Source organism: Diorhabda sublineata, chromosome 10 (assembly GCF_026230105.1).
Source record: "Diorhabda sublineata isolate icDioSubl1.1 chromosome 10, icDioSubl1.1, whole genome shotgun sequence".
Classification (NCBI taxonomy): Eukaryota; Metazoa; Arthropoda; class Insecta; order Coleoptera; family Chrysomelidae; genus Diorhabda; species Diorhabda sublineata.
Window position 1 is genome coordinate 13596748 of NC_079483.1, and position 16509 is coordinate 13613256.

Consider the following 16509-nt stretch of genomic DNA (forward strand, 5'->3'; position numbering starts at 1 on the left):
ACTCTCAATAGTCTCAATACGAACGGGAACCATCGGTCTGACGCTATGCTCTTCTCATTCAGTAGGCGCAGTACATAAAGTATTCGCTTTCTGCAAAATTTTTGAGAGTGTTGCACTTTGTTGATCATTTTTACTTGATGTTATGTAAAAGGCAATCTAATATAAAGCCTAGGTCTATTCATCTTACTGAATATGATGTTAAGTGTGTGTTTACATAGAACACAGACACCTGAAGACTCGTACAATGTAGTTGTAGTAAATTTTAACGGTCTTATTTATTCTCTGAGATCTATATTACTTGATTAGGGGCTTCTCCCGTGCAAAAGTTATTGCATTATATTTGCTTCCGATAGACATAAATACAAAAAATCAAATAATTTACGGATGCAGTATTCGGAAAAGACAAAATAAATTTAAGTAAAATGTTGAAATTTGCGTTTAAAACAAGCTAGATATCTCACAGCATTTTTAAATTTCATCCGAGAGTTATAAAGACTATTCAACCATGTCTGGAGTTAACCTAACGTTGAACATCTTACAGCTTCTTCACATTGTCAGGGAAAAGGAATATTCATGAACCTATAAAAATATATCGATCGTTTATTTTATGGTCGACGCATACCCCAAATTGCAGTTTTAGTTAATTACCTTACTTACCGTTGCTCCTTGTATAATTCAGTCAAATTGTGTTGTAACCAAAAAGTTATTCACTTATCAATTTTTGCAGATCGTATAGCATAAAGAGTTTTATAAAATATGTGTTTATATAGATTCCGAAACAACAACATTAGCTGAGAATAAATTTGTTTTTAACACTTTTAAGATAACTGGGGTTACTTTTTGCATTTTTTGCCTTATTCTGAATAGGTCACGGATATTGTCAGGTCTGTTAGTATACACCTCGTGTTTCTAAAAACCCAGTAAAAAAGTTTAATGTAGTGGAAGGAGAGAGTTATATTCTTCCATCTAATTTGGAGTTTTATTAGACTTAAATCAGTTGTTTTGTCGGAAAACGTGCCCATTCAAATAAAATGTTGCCTCATTCAAAGATAAAATATTATCAATACTCGATCACAGTAATCTCAACCAACTTATGCATGAGAGTTTATTAATAAGAATGTTGTTTTGTGTTTTAGACAATCATCAACTTGTATAGTATTGTCTAATGCCGGCAAGATTACATTTTATTGATACTTACATTAAGAGAATATCTACCTACGTTACCATTTTGGTGCAAACCTCATCCTACCGCCAACACTCATCATCTTTAAAATTACAATCCATTCTCATTCTCAATTACAAAATATTCTGTTAAATACGGGTAATTGATAATTAAGAATAATAATACGTTAACCTACTTGAATAGATCTAATGTTGAAATAAAACTTTCAGCGTTTTCGTCCACTTTGCAACAATTTTAATCAACAACGAAGTTCAAAGGTTTTTCGCCCTGGGTCATATCATGAATATGGTGGCTTTAAATCAAATATCGTATTTCATGTTAGCGTTCATTTAGCTCAAAATAGATTTATGCATTATTTTTTTGATGAAATGGATTTATATTTATTGGTACTTCAAATCCGATTTGCCTTGAACAAGCTTCAAGTTTTACAATAGAAATTTTGGAAATATAGGTATAAATAGTGAAAAAGGTCATGATATAACTTTAGTATCGATAGTTTGTTGCAGTAATATTTAATTAATTTGTTCCCGAGATACATTTCTCGGCTTCAAAATCTGCTATCCCATTACGAATGATGAAATTTCACTGCATCCATCCAACCATACACTGATTTTTGGCATCCGGAATGGGTATTGAACACATTCTTTTAGAACTGAATAGTAAGGAAGATGCAAATCTACAAAGAGTAATTTTTTCAAAACGGTTTGGATTATGTCCATATTTTAAGATATTAAATAACTAATTTCAGGTCACGACTTGGTCTATACTATATTGATAAAAAGTAGTTTTAGAAGATAAGAGGGGGTTATAACGTACAGCTTTTCAGTTATCAATAATTTGGAACAAGAAATCATAATTAAAACCTTTTTGCAGAACAATTTTCAATTTGAAATGTAAAATGTTGTATTTCTTTATATTTCGGTAAAGAAAATACATGCGCTAAGGTATTGATATAACTTAAAATCTAATAATTTAGCATCACATAATCGTCATGCATCTCCAGAAAAGCAAAATAAACATAAAACATGAGAACTGTTTATTGACATTTCCCAATTATAAAAAGAAACTCTTATGTAGAGGCCACTTTAAACTCAATTTGACTGTATTAATTTTGTACCCAACTGAAGTCTACTATATAGAGTCGCGTCGGTCGAACCAGTCGGTCCGATGGGTACGGATCTGAGGATACAGTGTCGGAATAACCCAAAAGATAACAACAGAGGTTTGCGTTTTTAATTTGTGGAAGTTAACGAGGGCTCTCATGCATGAATGTGTAGAGTTCGCAGTAATGGAGAAGATATGATGCGTCACACTGCACAATTTATTTAAACTCTGATTAAATCTTTTGAAAATTAGAAAATGAAAAACCATTTGGAACTTCTCATATTTCACCGGAACTTGTTAAATCATGATTTAGTATCACACTTCACATGAATATAGATACTATGGAAATCTAAGCTGGGCCGTATATGAAATGAAAGGCAGTTGTATTATTGTCACTAATTTTTTTTATCCTGATCCGACTATCACAGACACCTTGAAGTTGCTAAATATAAAATATGTAATATTTTTGGATTAGGCCTTTTCAAATATGAAAATAAGGATTGATTTTTCAAATTTGGGATTATGTGTGAATCACAACTTGTGATGTTACTATAGAAACTTTCAATAAAAAATTAGATTCTAGTCGAAGATAAAGTCAAATGAAATGCGCTTCCGTTCCATTTGGTTTTGTACTGAGCTTTCATAAATGAAATCGATATTCTAATTATACATAATTATACATATACTGTTGATGTTGGTGATTCTCTACATAAAACTTTTAATTTGAACGTATGTAACCTAGCCTATCCTCAATTCAATTAATGAAATGAAGACTATTTTTTAATGAGTCATGACAATTCATAAGTAAACTTTTATTACGATTGGATTGAATTAAATTTTGTCCCGTCTAGTGTTGTCGTGAAAATTCGTAAAATTCTCGCCTAATTTTTCTTGTGCGAATACATTATTAGCATTAAAACAGTGAAATAATGTCGTGCATAAATGTATCATAATTAATATTTTATTTTCATTTCATTAGATTTTTGACTCGCAAACTTCACATCATCCAATGTCAATGCCAAGATCATCGGAATTTACTCACAATATACCATTAAGTTTAAAGACGTTATTATGGCCTATAATATTGTCTAATGTTCCATATTGTATAGCTTCTTCATTAACTTACTACGCATTTTGATTTTCTTAATTTTTTTCTCTACGATGTATAATTCATCTAATTTTCCTGATCGTTCCAATATCTCTATACTATTAATTTTATCCTTTCTGTTTTTTCGCATGCTTCTGATTAACACGTTCATAGGGTCATGTATTATATATTTTTATATATTTGGGGCATTGAATCTCCCCGTTATTTCTCATTTATCGTTCTTCATAATATTAACTATCATACTACGCATGCTTTTCTCTTAATAGTTTATATAATTATCTTATTTTTATATAATTTAAATTGATCAAATTTTCCGTTTACCCACAATGATTTGATTATCGCTTCTGGACCACAAATATTTCAGATTCTAGCTGATTACAAGATTTCTTACATTGTTTACAAATTATTCAAAAAAAAAATCCACTTATCAAAACTAAACAAAGTTTCTTTTTGACTAATTATACGAAGTACTCAAACACTTTTTACCTGTAATTATTATATATAAAAACAAATATCAAAAATCAAAAAGTTGAACCTATTCTGGCTTATCTTTTTGCTTATATAGAGTTTTAGTTGTTTGTGTTAAAAACATGGATTTTGAGCGACTCATTAACATCAACTTTTATTGCCAAGGTCAAAAAAGCTCACGAAATGTTAAAACCTAACTTTTATGAAAATTTAGTATCTTTGAACACTTTTGAGAAGAAGATAAACCCATTAGTTTAAACAGGCGAAGAAATTTTCGAAAATTTAGTGAAGAGCTATGAATTTAGGTAAAGCATTTTAACAGATAATTTGCAAATAAGACGAGTGAGCTCCAAATTGTTTCCAAGACTTTTAACTGATTAATGAAGATAAAATCTTGTTTCAATTGCATGAAATTGGAATATAGTTACATCAAATTAGATTGTATGAATATTTAATATAATGTCCAATTTTCAACGTATGAAAGTATGTAAATGTATTAAAATAATTTATCATGTGATTAATTTCACATTTCAAATAGTTATTATCGGTAAGACCCACATCACCCGCATGTTATAAATTTGTAAATTGTATATCGCAATATTGCAGTTATATTGGTAAATAAATTGTGGCTCGGTAGTAAACTGCCAAACATCTGTATGAATAATGTCTACAATTTTATTCTTATTACATATTATAGTATTAAAGAAAGTAATAATGATGGTTTTAAAAAAGTTGTCAAAAATTCCAAACCAAACCAAAGCAAATATTTATAAACATTCACTTTCAGCTTCGAATGTTTTCTATACATTATATATACTATACTATAATAAACACACTCGACATGTCCGAAAATTACTGGTCTATAACTGTAAGTAGAAATTTCTACGAGTAGATAGCGAATATCATATTTCAGGGACATTGGCGACATCTTCGCTTTGTAGTGCTTAGTTTGTGAAATGTTCATTGTACTATACGAATCGGTTTAGTCAGAATTGTCTCAATATATTTTGAACAGCGTCATTGCTTGTAAGCCGAGTTTCCACTCGTTATAATTAAATGTTGTTATCAGTTGTAAGAGTTCGTTAATTAAAGATATCTTTACTTTAATTAGGTCTCCTCAGCGGAATGATATTAGCCTTTTTAGTCTGCATCCTGAGATTATATTACTTAACCTGTATAATTCAGTATCACCCCTTTTGTATTGTCGTCTCATTCTTGTTATCTCATTGAGGGATGATAATCTACATAAATTTTGAATTCAACTTTATATCTAGAAACAAGAAGAACAAATTATAAATTTTTGTGAAAATACGAGAAATATATTGATTCTTATCCAATTTCAAAGTCACACAGGTGAAATAAAAAGAATATATTCTATCGATACTATTTATATCCAGCTGTATATAACGATTTTTTAAATGACAAAAACCTATTCCACCGTACATCAATCAAAAACAAAACTAATATTGGAAAATTGTAAACATTTAAACTTATACATAGACCACGTTTGATTTATTACAAAATAAATGTTATCAACATAAAGTGCTGCTTCAAACTAACGGTCTGCGGGCCGCATTATAAAATCTTCGTATGCATCTTAATTAGTGTAGTTCAATCATAGAATTGAAGCGCTTATACAGTGCAGATAGTAGATCTTATCATCATCAAGAATTTCCATTATTTTAAACATAGATGAAAAATCATCGGTTCCATTAATTTTTATTTTGATCGAGTCTTTTTCTAACATACAAAAAATTGACACTCCTTTTATCCCCTACCCTTGACAACTTCCATTTCATATTTTGTAAATAGCAAGGGGGGTCGTGGGATACTTTATTGGAAAGAGTTTGAAAAGTATAATAATATTACATTACATTAATTCTTTGAAATAAAAGGTACTGGACAAATTATCTTGAAGAAAACTTGATCCTTGCAGAAGTAGATCCTTTGTTTCGTTAGAGGAGTTCAGCAAGTGTCGTCAAAAGTCTCACATACACTTTGGATTTAGGATAACTTCATAGGTAAAAATTTAGAGGAGTCAGATCTGGTGGTCATTCACTGAATCCACTACGCCTAATCCATCTCCTCAATCTTGTGAAATATTATCCATAGTTTCACAATCTTGTTGTCGTCGATCGGGATCACAGCTGTAAATTCATGCTTTATTTACAGTTTAAATGAATTGCTTTTTCAAAATGTTTAAAACGACTTACTTCGCGTTCGCTAGCAACATTTCTACTTGAACTGGATGGATTTACTAAAAATTGAGACAAAATATCTATTTCCTCAGAACAATGCAACTTTTTGTATTGTTTTTCTCAAAGTGTTAATCTTAAACCAATAAACAATTATTAACAAACAAATATTTGAGAGTAAAGCAAAGTGTGATACATTTTTAAGTTTTGCTTATCAAACTTTTTCCAACGAAGTATCGCCTGATCCCCATTGCCATTTAGAAAATTTGAGGGGTAGCTGTCAAGGTTAGGGGGTAAAAGGGATCGCAAATTTTTTTATTATTACTTTAATTTATTCCCGAACTATCAAATTATAACAAAAAAATAGTGCAACCTTTCAGGACGTCGAATTTAAACATTTAAAGTTTCGCAAGTTGGGTTTATTATTCTTCTGGCAATAACTTGAAAAGTCCAAACCAATCGTGCAATAAGAGTTGAAGATATGTGGCATTTTCACGGAAGGAAAGAGTTATTGACATTTTATTCCAAAAGAGTCCTGCAAATCGAACTGCAGTTCCTATGATAGCTCTGGCTCTATATTTTGTATTCCAGATTTACCTTCCAGATGCCCTCAAAAATATCCATACCCTTCATTGCACTATGGAGTAGAATACAAGCATCTACTAGATCGTTGGTTTGTGTTAAAAATTAAAAGTTCACATTATACCACTGTAATTTTTTTCTATGATTCGCCACATTTCTCAATATTCAAATATACTCTTGTACTGTAAGCTTCTGCTTAATATTAATACTTTTGCCATGCTCCAGATCATTGTTGAACCTTTTGTGTCTGGAAATGGATAACTTCTTCCAAATTTATATTAAACATAATTCCACGGTTACCAAATAGATAGAGCCACCCACCATTTCAGTATAATTTCAGTGTTGATAAAAATTTGACCATCCATCCAGCATCGTATACAGGAATTTCTTATGAATTTCTTATTTGCTCGCAAATGTATTATATGAATGCTTTTGTCATCAATGGTACATAATAAATTGATATGATATGATTATTATTAAAAGATCCGTTCTTACAAAATTTCAACTTTTGATAACTTAAGCCTAGTGACCATGCACAGTGAAGAGAATTAGTGGAGTGGACAGTTGAACATCAATAATTCGAAGACCTTCTAAGCGACCATTCCTGATCTCAACTCGATGTCATTGTTAATTGCATGGATTTGTTTGTTCTTTAATATTATAAGATGTTCGAAAAGTAATTACGAATTCATAAGGGCTAGAGCCATCATTGGATTATAGTATAAACGCAGTGAGGCTGGTAGAGCACTGCTGCTGGTAGTCGATATAATGACATTATTTCCGCCGAAATTGGATGGTATCGATATAACAAATGAATTATTTAAAAAACGCGATGCCACATCATATGCACACCTTGAAACAGTTCATTTATTGCATGAGACATTCCCTGTATATTATTTTGTTTAAATGATTTACCTAATAGATTATGTGATTTAAAATTATTAGATTATTTTTTAAGAGGTTATTTTGATTTGAGATCTATGCTACGAAGTCATTAAACATCAGTGCAATACGGGATGAAATTTAACGCTCGATCAACGAAATTTAACCAAAATGGAACTCGACATAAATAAAACTCAACTCGTTATAATAAATTAAAATCGAAATGACAGAAGTTACTGAAATAAAATGACAAAAATCTAGGAAATTCATACGCATATTTTGACTTTGAAAGAAAAGAAAACACATATTAAGTGTATACTGTTGATACTAATTTTTTGAACTAGATTTTTTCTTAGTTACTATATAATATGTTGAAATAGATATAACTTTTATTATCACTCACATTTGACAATATTATTCATGTTAGACTATTCGTTTCAAGTACTACAAATATAAACATTATACACAAATCAAGTTATAATTATATATTTAGTGTTTACATATTTAAAGAAAATCATAGTGTCCTAATAATAACTGAGGATACTACATATGGTATATATTATGAGAAATCTTGTGGCATTTTCTTATAAATATCCTTTAAATGAATTTCTACAACATTAATCGCCCTATATATGTAACCATCAGTGATTGAAAATTAGATTTTTTCTACTTATTGGATCCTGAAGTCAATGCAACATTCAGTTATTCATAGCCCATCAGTTACTAAAAGTCTTTGATTAAATTTAGTAGAAATCTGTTAGGAGGCGAATGGAAGCAGAAGTGAAGTGAATTCGGGAGAGAAAGAAAACAAGGTAATCTCTTCTGAAAATCTCTGATATTTGATCGTAGTTTGCGGGCGAGCCGCAACGGCGCAATTCCAATAATTGAATCGCTCTCCAATAGCCGTAATGCGCTAATAATACGTCATAATGCTCGATGGTATCGCCTGATGAGATTGCTTTGTTTCGTTTAGCGCTGGGGATCCTTACTACCGACCTCTCTTTCTCTCTCTCTCGCTCTTGTCAAGCGAAGAACTTCTAGACAGATTGGTTAGAAGATCTAATATAATTTGGGCGAATATTGGTTTTGAGTGTTTCTGAGATATTAGTTTAAAACCAATCGAGGGTAAAGAATAATATTGTAGATGGAGTAGGCCGAATGTATTGTTTAATAAATGTAATATTATTTAATACGAGGTGTACTAAATATACATACATATAGATTTTATACATCTGAACATCTGAACTGAAAATTTTCGCATCACAAATGAAATATAAAAGTTGTTTAATTACCCTTATCATTGATTGAGTAGTCTACAATAAATTACTTCATACATTTCAGTATTATCAGCTATACAGTAAAGAAGTAACGGAAGAATTATATAGGAAGTCCTTCTTTATTACGAGGGAGTTTCAGTGTACATTGTTCTCAGTATATTGACAGGTCTCCATTATATTTGTTAATCTTAAATGTGTTTTGAGATTTGTATAAGGGATAAAAAGTCCCTAACAATAGTCACTCGAAATAGGTTTCACGCTAAAACGGAATAATCGAGAAAAAAACCTTCTTCAAAAATTCAATCGACCACGATTCGCTGAAATATAATATGATTAACCAATTTTGATTCAAGTGCTAAACGAACCTGAAAAATCACATCAAAACCAATCGAACAATGACTGTTACAAAGTTGCATTGTGAAATTAATGAAATTTGGTAAATATAATTCATGCAAACTGCAAAATAAGAGCAAAGTTATTCAGTAGGAATTGTAATTTAAATATGTGGTCTCAGAGCTCTCAGATCATGGTGATGCAAGTAAATTAGGATAACGAATCTTGATTACAATAAGGCAAACAGAATGTTCAAATAACACATCATGGTAAAATGAAAATATATACGTAGCAAAAATGTGTCCAGCCTCAATATATACCGCTGAAATTCAGAATTTTCTTGGATGGGGAAAAGAGCGACAATTAAACAAGTATAATGTAGAAAACGTTAATGAATGGATTTGAGGTAGAAAAAGGAATTGGAAGACGCACATCAGAGGATAGTAGGAACTTCACGAAACAAACCTACTATAGTTCCCAGGATCTTAGAATGTTCTCGATAATGTTGTAGCGACAATTTAGCAGTGAAAACTGAGAAAAAAGACAATTTGACTAATCTAAAGAAGAAAAAAGTAATCCAGACGTAAGAAAATTGTTGATTCCCATGACATAGTTTGAGTGAACTCAATACCCTACACTAAGAAATTGTAAATATATTTATATTGGTAAGACAAGAAGTGAATTTTGGTTTTCAATCTAAATAACTTATAATTATATTATTATTTATTCTATTCATGTGACAATATATCCAGAGATATTTTTCCTTCTTAATGGTACGTATACTAAAAACCATGGTAAACCATTGTTAGAAAGGAATTTCCAATTAATGTTATAACGACAACAATATATGATTATTTATTTTAATCAACTTGATGTATAAAAAGCCTATCAAGTTATTGTTGGTGTCGGACCCCTATAATAATACTTAGGTGCATTAACCTCCTAATAAAAACAGTTTGACGTTTTAAAACTCCTCAATTTTAGAGTAATTAGTCTGTAGCTCAACCAAGGTTGTTAGATTCTAACAGTATGATCAAATTTGTGAAATTCTCTTCCCTTCAGAACGGATGACGTGTGTCTTGTTTAATTACCAAGAGGGGAATATTCATATAGTGAATGGAGGAAATTTAATTAAAATGGCTTGTTATAACAGAAGAACGTTATAAGCACATAACACAAGTGAACGCTACTATATTTAACTATGAAGGTGTATAATTTATTAAAAAAGTAATTATGGAGGATAGTCGTAATATTCGTAATTGCAAAATTAATTTTCTTAATGGACCATATGACGACTATATGCGCTAAACAGTCGAAATTTAAGTGGATGCCCCTGTATGGAGTGAAAACTACTTGCATTACTTATATTAAAATTTTATGACATAATTTACTCTCAAGGATTTTGATTTTTTATGATTTGGAATAGATAGAAAACCATTAGTTCTCAATTGAACAAATCTATTTTTGGGTCAGTCAAATTGAAGAGCTCGAATCTAATGGGCTCGAAAAGACACATCAGTATTTTTTTAATGTGAAAAGATCAAGAAGATGAACCCTTTTACACCCGTGGAACTCGAATGGTGCCTGCTATGTGGCAGTTAAAGCTGGGACATGTATGCAAGTTCTTTTCTAACATGCCAACTCCATTTTACGTGGACGGATACGAAAAAGCGTACGCCATCTCGTATATTCATTCTTTATTCGTACATACCTTTATTATATAAAAAGGAAGTATAAGAGGGTAAACCCTTTTACACTCGAGTGCCTTGGTAGCTAATTCCACAGGCTTGCACTTCTCCAACAAAATGAGTTCCGATAAATTAACGTCCGCAGGTGAACTCGGTGTTCATGAGCCACGTTTATCTGTCGAGTAGGTCTTGCAAAAACTGCTCTGGTGCTCTGGGTGGGATTATGTTGGACAACTCGGAATAGCATTTGCCGTAGTATTATCGGCGAAACAAATTCATGTCGGTGACCTTTTTTCTAATGCTTATACTAAGTTTCTGGTCAACAAAAAATACTTCATAACTATGGATGCCAATAAGATAGATTTGTCAATGAACAGAATGACGAGTTTACTAATTGATATAAATAAAAAATTATATTTTTAAGTTTAAGTGAGTCAGGTCTAATATTTTCTAATACTTTTCTGTTCTAAAAAACTGTGCACATGATTTTCCGGGCAAAAATTGTTTGCTTATACTTTACGGCCATCTTTGAATGCTCTCACCCATTTCCTTACCATTCCATCACTCATAATGCTTTGTCTGTAAACTTCACAGATCTCACGATGAATATCGATCGGTTTTACGCCTTTAGCACTAAGAAATCGTATAACAGCCCGTACTTCACAATCGGCGTGACTCACGATTGTCGGAGGCATCTTAAACATTCAGTAAACAACGTACACAAAGAATAATCAGACTGTAATGGCGTCAGTGCGTAGACAAGAGATGTAGGTAACCAGCGCGTATGTGCGGAACGCCGGCCTTGGGGTTGCGGCGGCGGAATCGCAAAACTGTACTTACTTAAAAAATATGCCTCGTACTAAAAGCAACAACGCTTAGAATTCTCCTGTAAAGACCTGCATTTATTCTTTTTTATCTAGAGGAAGAATGAATCTTATTTTGTAGAACCATTCTAAAAAATTGTTTGATTTCATATTAAACATTTGTAGCAGTTAAGTTGAAGAGGAAGTAAATTTATAAGGCTAAGGACAAGATACACTTTTCAAGGAGATTTATGTCATTGTAGTGTTATTTTAAATTCCTGATTAGGAAATCCAAAATTTAACCTAAATTCTTATTTCTATTATATTGGCTTTTACAAAAGTACATTTTGGAGTTGTTTTAAAGTTAAACTCGGGGCACTATTTCAGGCATACATCGTTTTCTTTGTCTAACTAACTGTATAACCATATAACAATAAAAAATATTATTCAATGTCCCCAATGAATGTTATTGTTCCATCAACGCAAATTGTGTTATTTCGATAAATTGTTTTTATGTAATAAATCAATAATAAAAAGTTCTTTTACGTAGAAGTAGGATTTCAGTTCATAATAGGTTTCTTTTATTACAGCAATTCTTTGTTAAAAACACGTAAAGTACTCGAATTTATATCTTTGAATTCAGTGGATATCTGAGAATATAAAAACAAAATTACCATAAAAAAGGAGCAGTAGCTCGAATTGGTGAAAATTTAATTTGTTTTGGAATATTTGAGTTGAAAACAATCGAACCGCTAGTAAACGAGAAAAGAATACTTAAAAGAAATGTGGTCAAGTCTTTGTAAACAGATCGAACAATGATTGACGATATCCAAGGAAACTCAGAAATAGGTACTTCTTCGATTCTTCCAAACTTACATAAATAAAGATAATCATCCTATGTCAACAACATTTTCCAAGTTTTATTTAGATAAGGAAATAGGGCATTTTCCGCTCTTACTGAAAAAGTAATTTGTCACTTTGAATAAGAGAGGTTTCCAAATATTTTTTCTCATTTTATTACTCAAAAATATTGGAAATGGTGACATGAATACTTAAATACATTTATTTAACCATTCAACGTATTCATTAGATATCAAATAATATTTCGCTAACGTGATCAGGATGCATATGCTGATAATTGAAATTACAAATAAAAAATATTTTTATACATATCGCCGTCCTCATGAAATCGCGCCGTACCACAAGTCGATTTTTAATCGAGTGATCTTGAGCGCAAAAAGTCATACTTTCTCTACCCAACCCCCTTGCTCACCAGACTTTGCACCTTGCAACTGGTATGCTGCTGGTATGAAATGAGTAATGTCTTGGAAGAAGAAAGTTTTAACACCATTTCTGAATTGTGCAAGCCACTACAGGTAGATAAAAGAAGCTTTCCTGAAATAATTCCAGTCATAAGATCAACGTTGTAATAAGTCCATTGACAGGTAGGGGGGAAAGGAAAATTTTAAGGATTTTAATTATTACTATTAAGTATTATTAGTATTTGTTTCTAATAGAAGAATCACAGTATTTCTTAGTCATATCACAGATACAAAAAGAAAAAAAATGAAATATTAGCATGGTTGAAACGAAGTATTTATGACATGATTCGGTAAAAAATTATTTAGTTCTAGTTTGCAAAAAAAACCAATCAAAACTTATTTCCATACTACAAATCATGAAAATGTATAATCAATTAATTGTGGCAGGCAGTTCGTGACCATTTTTTTCTTTTAGTATAGACGGGGATAGATCGTAATTTGAAAATCAGGCAATGACATCTGCAGTCCAAACTATATCGAATAGGTCAACTCTTCGACGCTTCAGACCTTCCTTGGTAGGTAAGCATTAAATGAAAAGTCATTCTCTCAGATATAGAATAATTCGCAATTACATATATATTTAGTAGACGAGAATCACAACTCAGGACAAATTTCGTCCCTTCAAGAAACTAGAAATGTTACCTTTGCTTTCAAAATCCTCTTTTCAATTATTTCTTTAAATAAGTTTTCCGTATTTAATCAAATTTCAAAAGTTCAAACGCTTATTTGATATCTTCCTTTTTTCTATAGGTTCAATAATCTATTGAGGCCTAGCGAGCTTCATTCCACGTACTTCTTTGTGTTTCTAATCTTAAAATTATCTAAATCGAATTGTATTGTTATAAATATAATCAATAGAAAATTTCAGAAAAATTCTACAAATAATACATACAGACTCATGAGAAATAAATTAGAAATAAAAGATATTATCTTTTCTTCAAATGGTAGTAACGCATCTGCGTAATGTTTATAGTGAGTAATATGCGTAATTAGTTTGTTCTAATTATTTACAAGCTCAAAAGTACGAGAGGATGTATTGATATCTAGTTAGCCTAAACCAGTTCCATGCATAAACAAAATTTTGCGTTACCATAGCAACGCAAAATAACTTATTAGAAGTGTCAGTGTAAAGTTTGACGTCAAAAAAGTAAATTGTGAAAATCGAAAAATTGGTGTATCGAGCTATCATCAAGTCCCTATATCTAAAAGGGTTAAGGGGTAAGCAAAATTTACGAAGATATGCTTAGTACCCTTGGTGATCAATTTCCTACGTATGCAAACGTGAAAAATTGGATTGCAAGCTTCAAAAGAGGTAAATATTCCACTGAAGATGATGATCGATCGAGAAGGCCAGTTTCTGTGTCAGTCCCCGAAAATATCGATGCAGTTCATGATATGATTTTATTAGACCGTCGAATTGGACTAAAACGAATATCTGAAGCACTGAATATTTCATACAAACGCTCTCATGATATAGTTTACGTCAATTTGGACATGAGAAAAATTGCTGCAAAATGGATCCCCAAATGTTTGAATGTTGATCAAAAGCCTGCAAATGCTGAAGTATCGTGTTCGATCTGTGCTCGATTTGAAAACGATGTAGACTTCTTAAACCGAGGCAACAATCGATGGGATGGCGACACTCTGGTTCTCCAAGACTTAAAAAGTTTCGTGTCAAAAAATCTGCTGGAAAAGTTCTTGCTTCGGTTTGGCTTGGAATTGCCATGGAGTAATCATGATTGATTTTTTGGATAAGAGTGGAACAATAACTGGAGATTATTACTATTCTATATTACTGAGCACTCTACGGGAAAAAATTAAAGAGACAAGACGCGGAAAACTATCCAAAGGTCCTTTGTTCATGTAGGACAACGCCCCTGCACAAAAATCTCATGTTGCCATGCAAAAAATTCGTGATTTAGGGTTTAAATTACTAGAACACCCCCTTATTTACCAGATTTGGCTCCGTCCGACTATCATCTCTTTCCTCAACTGAAAAAAAGTTTAAAAGGTCGTACATTTTCTTTCAACGAGGATGTAATAAAATCTGTGGAGGTCTGATTTGCAAAGCAAGAAGAAACATATTTTTCGAACGGTCTAGAGACTTGGCAATTCGCTGTAATAAATGTATCCAATTAAAAGAAGAATATGCTGAGTAATTTTTCAATATATCCTCGTTTATTTTGAAATTTGCATTAAGATACTCCGATTGCTATTTATGTTATTTTGATCCTAATAACTATTATTGCGGTACCAACCGTCAATATTACCAGATAATATAAAATATTTCATTTTTCTTCAAAAATGAATTTTGTATTTCATTTGAGTAACGTCATAAATTAGTTGCTATTTCTATTTCTAGCTAACAATGAGTAACAAGTATTTATAATCAAAACTAGTTTTATTGTGTTGTAAAAATTCGAACCAATTTTCGACCACTTTTTGTTTTTGATGTGCAGAAGAAAACAAAGAATCCATTAGTTACCAAATTAGGACCGTATGGTGGATAGCCCATCATCTTAATTTTATGAGCAGTATTATAAGAACTTACATTATTATTATGTTATGATTCTAGTCGAAATTTACCATCTTACGTTGCTCTAATGCCATTCTTACTGTATTACTGGTAATGCCAAACAAGCAGACAAAATTTTGCTTGGGTGTGTTTCTCACGTGGAATATTGTTGAATTTCCGCGTCTTACTTACCGTCACAGGTGGATGTTGTTTTCTTTTCAAGTCATATGTGACCCCTGTAAATGTTATACATACTTTCATGCAAGCAAATTTTTTCAATATTTCAATGCACCAGTCAGCGCGTACCTCCTTTTGATTTGATTATTAATCAATTTATGCAGGAGCCAACAGGAACACAATTTTCACGGCCAAATTATCATCTAATACGGGGTCACTCATGGGAACCGGATTTTTTTAAAATAATCATAAAAACAGAAACATTTGTTAAATCATAGCTTTTGTTACTTACTCACTTACGAAAAATTATGTCTGGCAAGTGATGTCCATTTTGGGCAATACATTATTGTAGCCTTTGACGGAAACTAGCTATGAAATGGTCTCTCGTCAAGCTGATGTGGGTTTTCTTCTGTCCAATATCGGCAATTTTCTTTATTGACAAGGCCATTCAGATAAAAATGGGCTTCGTCACTCATTATCAATATCAAATTTTCATTTTCTTCAAAAATGGTAAGTATTTGTCGACAAAATTGTAATCGCTGCTGGGAATCTTGCTCTTTTGACTGCTGCATGACGGCTATATTATAAGGATGGAAATTTAGATCGATGCGTTTCATCGCTGTATAATGTATTTCATTCGATAGATGCATTATAATACATGAGGAAATGATATAATTGCAAGGAAGTGTATGAATCAATTCCAGTTTTAACTTAGGGACTGAACTTAAAAATTAACAAAATATTATACTCAATTGAAAAATTATTGTAGCGTTAAGTTAAGCTCAATATTGTAAATTTAACATGTAACATTTAACATGAGAGAATTACAAAGAGTAATGATAACAATATGAAAATCAAATACAATTTTGTTA

At 31.5% G+C, this 16509-nt stretch overlaps 1 protein-coding gene across 2 annotated transcripts in view; it reads left to right on the plus strand.

Annotated features, from left to right (window-relative positions):
- LOC130449350 (LIM domain only protein 3-like) overlaps nt 1–16509 on the plus strand; it is a 150856-nt gene that overhangs the window by 46612 nt on the left and 87735 nt on the right. The window contains exon 2 of one of the 2 annotated variants that reach the window (XM_056787119.1): nt 13361–13464. The exons of the other annotated variant lie outside the window; for it this stretch is intronic. The gene's annotated coding sequence lies outside the window, so the exon portion shown is untranslated. The remainder of the gene's footprint in view (nt 1–13360; nt 13465–16509) is intronic. 2 annotated transcript variants of the gene reach the window in all.